Source organism: Propithecus coquereli, unplaced genomic scaffold (assembly GCF_000956105.1).
Source record: "Propithecus coquereli isolate 6110/MARCELLA unplaced genomic scaffold, Pcoq_1.0 Scaffold357, whole genome shotgun sequence".
Taxonomy (NCBI): domain Eukaryota; kingdom Metazoa; phylum Chordata; class Mammalia; order Primates; family Indriidae; genus Propithecus; species Propithecus coquereli.
The window spans coordinates 1,512,082-1,519,598 of record NW_012149252.1 but is presented as its reverse complement, the minus strand read 5'-3'; the positions used below and the strand labels follow the sequence as shown (position 1 = coordinate 1,519,598).

Below are 7,517 nucleotides of genomic sequence, written 5' to 3'. Positions count from 1 at the left end.
TGACTTGATTGTCCGACCTTTTTAAGCAAGACTGAAAAAGATAAAAGGATCAGATTTTATTCAGTCACACAAAGGACTCTTTAAAGAGGTTAAGGGTGTGCTGCATAGATCTTCTTAATTGTAACAATAGGGCCTTTAGGAAGCTTAAGGGCTTTGCTCATTAGGCTTCTCAATGGAAGCCCAAAGTAAAGAAAAGCCTTTTTTTTTCAAAGAAATGTATGGGTGTGGCTTTTGTCCTGTAGATCTAATATCAAAACACCACTGAGATTCACAGAAGACTCACAGAGTTTTTGAGAAAATTATGTCAGCAAAAACATCGCCACCATGAACTGAAATGGGCAGAGACAGTACAAAATGCATTATGTCTCCTGTTTCCTCCCTTTTTGATCAGGAATGTCTGTATCTGTTAACCTACATCTGTCTTACCATTGTTTGTTGGGTGTATGTGTTGGGGGGCAGATAACTTGTCTTTCTGGTTTCACAAGTTCATAGATACTGAGGAATTGCACTCCTGGGACTGTATGGAAGGAGCTAAACTCAAGGAGACTTATCTGCACTTGGATGTGATTTAGATGAAGAAATACCGGACTTTGAGCTGGTGCTGTAATGGCATGCGAGAGATAGTGACTGTATTTTTCATATGGAAGAAATGAGATCACTGTGGGTCAGAGAGAAGACAATAGTAGGCTGCTTATAAAATGAATCTTTATCATGCCCTCCTGGTATTCACACCCTTGTGTAACCTCTTCCCCTTGAGTATGGGCTGGACCTAGTTACTCACTACTGAGGAACAGAATGTGGCAAAAGTGATGGGATGTCACTTCTGAGATAACTCCATCTTGCTTATACTCTCTCTTTCTCTGATTCTTCTTGCTTATTATCTTCAATAAAACAAGTTACCGTGTTATGAGATGCCTTATAGAGAGGCCCATGTGAAAAAGGAACTAAAGGCAGCCTTCTGGCAACAGCCAGCAAGGACTGAGGCCAATGAAGAATGGAATAGTGCCAACAATCACACAGTGAGCTTGGAAGCAAATTCTTCCACAGCTGACCATTGTGATTACTGCAACCCAGTTGAAACCTCGACTGTAGCTTGTGAGAAAGTCTGAAACAGAGGCCATAGCTAAGCAGGGCCCAGATTCCTGACTCGTAGGAACTATGAGATAATAAATGTTGTTTTAGGTCACTAAATTTTGGAATAAATTGTAATAAAGTAGTAGAGAGCTAATACAATAACATATCATTGCACAGCTAACAGGTCATCAATCTAAGATTTTTCTTCATTTGATAGCAGAGAGTATATGATGAAAGGCTCTTTTTTTTTTTTAGATAGAGTCTCTGTCATCCAGGCTAGAGTTCAGTGGCATCATCATAGCTCACTGCAACCTCAAACTCCTGGGCTCAAGCAATCCTCCTGCCTCAGCTTCCTGAGTAGGTGCGCTCCAGCACACTAGCCTAATTTTTTCATTTTTAGTAGAGATGGGGCCTCAGTCTTGCTCAGGCTGGTCTCAAACTCCTGAGCTCAAGCAATGCTCCTGCCTTGGCCTCCCAGAGTGCTAGGATTACAGGCATGAGCCATCGTGCCCTGCCAAGGGGCTCTTTTAAGATAAAAATGTTCTCAATTATTTCAAGATTTGTTTTATTTTTCTTTAAAATAGTGGCAAATCTTTCAAGGGTTTTTAAATAAAGAAATTACTGAAACACAGAATCATAAAGCTATAAGGGAATTTAGAGATCAGTTAGTGGTATCCACTCATTTTATAGAGAAGGAAACTAAAAATATTACTTTAAAAAATTCCCTTTTGTAATTGTCTTCTAAAGTGGTTTATCAGCTGCATGAGAAAACCAGGCTCATAACTTTGTAGCTCACCTTATTTTTGAAACCCAAACATTAAAATCCAATTTAACCAACTACTTTATTCACTAGTCTTGACTTTTGGCAAGCTCTAAAAATCAAATCCCCTGTCAAAGGATGAAGATTTGCCACTATTGAGGATAGTCAAAGAAATTAGCTTCAGGCTCTGAAAGCAATTTCATGAGGAGTTCTAAAACTGTTTTAAGCAATGGCAGTACTGTTGGAATAAATGTATATCCTGTCAGGGCAGCTACTTTGAAAGGGATATAGTAATTTGGATCTGTAATTTCGGTTTTGTTTCTTGAAGAGTAGAAACACGTTATATATCGAGTGTGCAGAAAATGATGGCCATCCATAACACAACAACTACACCAACAAAAATTTAAATAAAAGCTTTCATACAGTGCTTCAATCTTTGCTTAACAATCTACACCTTGGATCTTGAATGTGACCTCTTTGCATTTTGTAGTTATTGGCTGTTTGGGTCCATGACAATTTTGCCATGAGTTCTGTCATTAACTATTGATTTCTTTAATATGTTCTTCTATATCATACCTAATAACAGAACTAGATTTATAATTGTATAAATTATCATTCCTCAGTCCCAATCCTTTCATCATTTCATAGATTTTATACTTAATCCACATTTATACATCTTGATTGGTGCTTAAAATATAACCATTAGAGTTTTGTGCTATAGATCCTGAATTGTAAATAAGTTTTAAGTCGCTCACTTTGTTCAGTTGTTTGTGGCTACCTGGGACACCAATGTTGTGGAAGATTCTGTGGCTTCACTGGTTTCCATGGGAAAGAATTCCACGTTTTGCCATTTTTGCCATGATCAAAGTGGAAAGGTAGCCACATTTATATTTGATGATCCTTCTTTGGATCACTGCTTTGATCCTTATTGTAATAAAAATTCCTCTGGGGTAGATAATGCTTTAATAAATTGTCGGCCAATTATACCTTAGCTGGAATTAAAGGTTTCCACAGTGTATTATAGAAGGAGAGGGCACATATGGATATGATGTATTGGGAATGGGGGATTTCATCATGAGAGAAAAGGAAGCAGAATTGTTGTCAAGATGGTCTGGAATTCCATATTTCACAGTTTTATTCTAGTTCAGCCCTAATTACTTTTAAATGTTCCTTTAATTTGGTATAATTGCCTTTTCTCACCATTCAGGAACATTGCAGAAATCTTGAAATATCATATTATCACTATGTTTTCAGGACACTGTTTTAATCTCAGTTCCCTTGTCCTAAGCTGGTTGATTTTCCAATCTATCATTTGCCCAGAAGGAGGGCAGAATTTATTGTGGTCATAGCACATGTTGAAAACCCCCGATGGCAGTATTTTGTGGTGTCCCTGGATATCAAATCAGGAAATAGTCACATAGCCCTCTGTCCCACACACACACAACTGTGGTCAATGTCCAATGTTGAATGCCCATTTGATGCCCTGTGTTTGGATTCCACTATCATTTCACCTATGCCTAGGGTTCAGAGATTATGAATTTGACAAACTAAAAGTTTTTTCCCTGTCTGTAGTAACAACTGAGTAAAAGAAGGCAAGAATCAGAAAAGCTGAGAACTGAAACAGCCATACTCTGGCCCTAAAAACCTGAATCAGTCCGTGATACTCTAGGTTTGTCCTGGTGTTACCCGTATAGCTTCTCCGTTCCCATGTTCCCCTTTTGTTCCTCCTCGCAATGGTCGGTATCTCCAGCTAAACCTCCTATTGACGCACCTTTCTTTTTCTCATCTTTTACCTCACTTTGCTGTAGTCATTCAGAGCTAAATAGAGTGCCAACCTCTGAACCAATCTATAGTATATTGCTGTGACCTGAATCCCATTTTCTCAGTTACCAATAAATTGCAATTCATTCCTCACAGCTTCCTGACATAACCTCTGACTGGTTCATACTAAATCTTTGCTGTATCCCAGAAATGTAACCTGGTCTAGACTCTAGTTCACTTTTACGGTAACTCAATATGCCTCTCCAGGAGGAGAGTTATCCTAGGGTGTTTTTTTCCCCCTTTTCTTTTCTTTTTTTTCCCCTCTCACCACTCTTATTCAGGATTTTTTTTCTTAAAGTTTGAAATGATATTCCAAAATTTACGAGAAAATATATTCACTATGAACAAAGATTTAAACATTTTATCCTAATGTCATTCCAACTTGAAGAAACATAATACCTTGTTACAGAATAGCTGAACTTCACATTTCTTTCATTCAATTAAGAAAAAAATTGAAAAACACCAAAGTACACATATTTTCTGAAGTCAAGGCTTTGCTTTGGTGTATTGGGAACTTTTCTGAACCCTTTCTATGAGAAGTAATTGGATGTGTGCATAAGATGAATTATAATTCAAAACAGTCACTGAAAGCATACCAATTGGCTCACCTAAAAATACAACTAATTTACTACTGGTAAATCCTCAAAAATCAGTTTGCCAAAGTGGGGTAGAAAAAAATAATTACAACTTCTTACCACTGATTATTTAATACATAAATTCATTTGTTTAATTGGGTATTTATCAGTGACACAATTCAGTTATACTTTATCTTACAGATTAGCAATTTCACACTGTTATACCCTTCTCTGCTCCACAATTACCACTTGCCACTGCCAATGAAAAACAGCACAGACCATCACCATGTTTCTTGAAAATCCTTTTCAAATAGAGAATTACTCTTAATTTTATATAATTGTCTGTTTCCAGTGTCTGTTATGGATCTCAGATAGAAGACAGGCTATTAATTATCTGAGTGGAGGATGAAAAAGAAAGATACACTATGGACAGTTTATTCCTATAACAGTGAAAGAGACTCTTCATCCCCTAATTAGTAGGAATGATGAGTAACGTGTTGGTAGCCATGCACATCTATGCTCCCAGCAAGAGTAGAGTCCTAATGAGTTTACCCGAAGGCTTCCTAGCCCTATTGGAAACTCTCTCTTGTTAGCCAGGTATTTGTTTTCTCCTAGCCTCAATTAATGATAATTTATGGTCAGGAAAGTTTTAAAAAAGCTTCCAATTTGGCATTTCTATCTGTCTCAAAATAGAACATCGGTGACCAAAAGGATGCTTTAAAGTGAATGAAAAAATAACACCCTGTAAAGATAGAGTAAGGGAGCTGAAAGCAGTTTCTCTTTGAGCAAGTTGGTCTATTGCTCTCTAAGTGATCATCACATTTCTTCTCATTGTACCAAGAATTAAAACTATTGGAAGATCGAAACTGTAAAGGTGGTATTGTAAAAAAACAAAAACAAAAATAAAAAAACCCCAAAACTATTGGGAGAAAAAAACCAAAGAAGACAACATAAAAGGTACAGTCCAAGACAAATGTCAGCAATAAGAGGGAAAGCCTGCAGGGAGAATCAGATCAGAAAGAGCATGGAGGGTACAGACTATAGGAAAAAATAAAGAAATGAAAACAACCTTGAGTTACTAAAGTAAAAACAATAAGGCAATAAGTGACAAAAAAGTTTTTTTTTTAAAGGAGAAAAGATGAAAAAGTAAAGCAAATTTACAAGGATTTGTACTAAAAGTAGCAAAGGTGTAGTAAAACATGGCTCTATTTAGACATTGAGATAGTTGCAGAAGGCGTGTTCTATCTCACCACAACAGAAATATGAATATAGGTAGAAACTCTCCTAGAGATGATGGATGACAGCTTAAGTGGTAGAATCAATGAGGATATTGTGGGAGAAGCAAAAGACAAAAGCCAATCTAGAAGACAGAAGAGAGAGACTTACTTGAGAGCCTTGGGAAAATCTCCAGTTGAATGGAAAACCTTGTTACTGATATATAACATGATTTTTTCCTTAAGAGAACAGATGGAAATAACAAACATTCAACTGTTCTTCTCACTCAAGGAATCTCCTTTGGAAATAGCTGCAGAATTTTGGCCCTGAGGGAGCATGAGTAACTTCTACAACTCTCCTTCGAAAGTGCCTCTGTTAGGGAGTCTCTTTGCTCACTCTCTTTGTCTGCATGTCTCATAGATGAGGAAGAAATGTGCCTATTCCCAAATAAGGCACAAGGAAGTTGTAATTGGATAAGGAAGTTGTAACCCACATATTCTGCTTTGAATAAACTAGTAAACAAAGGCCAAAACCCCCTCTGTGCTGGATGATTTTAGATCATCTTGTGTTGGGAATTGGATGAAGCCTCTAAGTGGAGGCAGATTTATCCTGAAGCTAATGATAATAGAGCTTTAGGGCCACTTCACTGGCATGGCCTCAAAACAGAAGTTAATGCTTGGGTATCATCTGATTTTTTTTCTGTTATTTCCATTTATTTTCAATGTACAAAGTGTTTTATTTAAAATTCTGAAAAGTTAAGGGCTACAACCACCTCAGTATATGCCATTCCCATTATAAGGAAGTATGAAGGTTTCAAACTCACGCAGAGCTACATTTTCAGTTTTAGAACTCTTTAGGCACTTCAGAAGTGAAGCTTGGTTTCAAAATACATGCACTGGGGGCTTTGGCTCAACCATTTAATATAAAAAAGCCACTGATGTACAAAAATGTGAAAGTGTGACAATGACAGCTATTCAATCCCATGATTGAAAGTCCCCTTAAGTGCACCCTCTCACACATACTCTGGCATGAGAACATAAACTAATGCAAACCAGTGCTATGAAGAAACACCAGCCTATGTGTTTTCCATTCTGCCAAACAGAGACCAATATCTACTCCCAACATTCAGTAACAAAAAGTATGGCATCTTCCCAGAAACTGCAAGGCGGACTTCTTACTTACAATTGACCAGCACAAATAAAACCAGAGAAAAGAGTACTGTATACTTAACATTTAGGATAGTCATTTGTGAGGCTCATCACAATTCCAACATAAGGAACAATTCCAACATAAGGAATAAATCCCTTGGCTCTTCCCATGACATCTTTTTTCTATAGCCAATGTCCTTGTTTATAGAGGCCTCAGTCATCAACTGTATTATTATCTGCTTTTTTCAAACACTTATTATGTACATTTTGCTTTTTGTGAATCATCAAGCCTGAGTGAACTGTAAGAATCTCTTGTCCTTCTATCCTCAAAACAGCAATTTCTCCCACTCGTGTGGGATCTTCAACTCGATGTGTTAGAAAGAGAAGATCTCTTCTATGAAACGCAGGTTCCATGCTGCCACCAAGCACCTTACAATAGGATGTTCACTACCAGCTATCACCATTAACCCCTTCCAGACCGTTAGTGCTAAGGAGACAATTATTCCAAAATTTAGGACTTGATAATAGAGCTGCCACTTGTTCATCCACTGCACATCTTCCAAAAAGTCTAGCAGGGTGGCACGGACAACAAACAGGACACAGGCAGGAGAGAGGTGTGATGTCTCAATAATCTCTATTAATTTTATCATTCTTCATCCCTTTTATTTCATATTCCATTTTCTTAGCTCTTTAATAGATAAATTTATGTATGACAAAGAAGGTGCCATATATGTAGTTTAAGTTAGTGTCTGTAATTTCTTATTTCTTTTGCTGAAGCATTTAAAAAGTGATTACAGTATGGGCCTCTGACAAACACAACTAGGCTGTTTCTTTTTTTTCTCTCATGACTGTTTCTATATGAGGACTTCATTAAGTTCTAAAGTAATCAGTCAATACCTTTGAGGACCCAGCCACCAATAACTC

The 7,517-nt window shown here is 37.3% G+C and overlaps 1 pseudogene; it reads right to left on the bottom strand.

Annotated features, from left to right (window-relative positions):
• Nucleotides 1-6,619: 6,619 nt before the first annotated feature.
• Nucleotides 6,620-7,159, bottom strand: LOC105816136 (annotated as a pseudogene).
• Nucleotides 7,160-7,517: the final 358 nt, after the last annotated feature.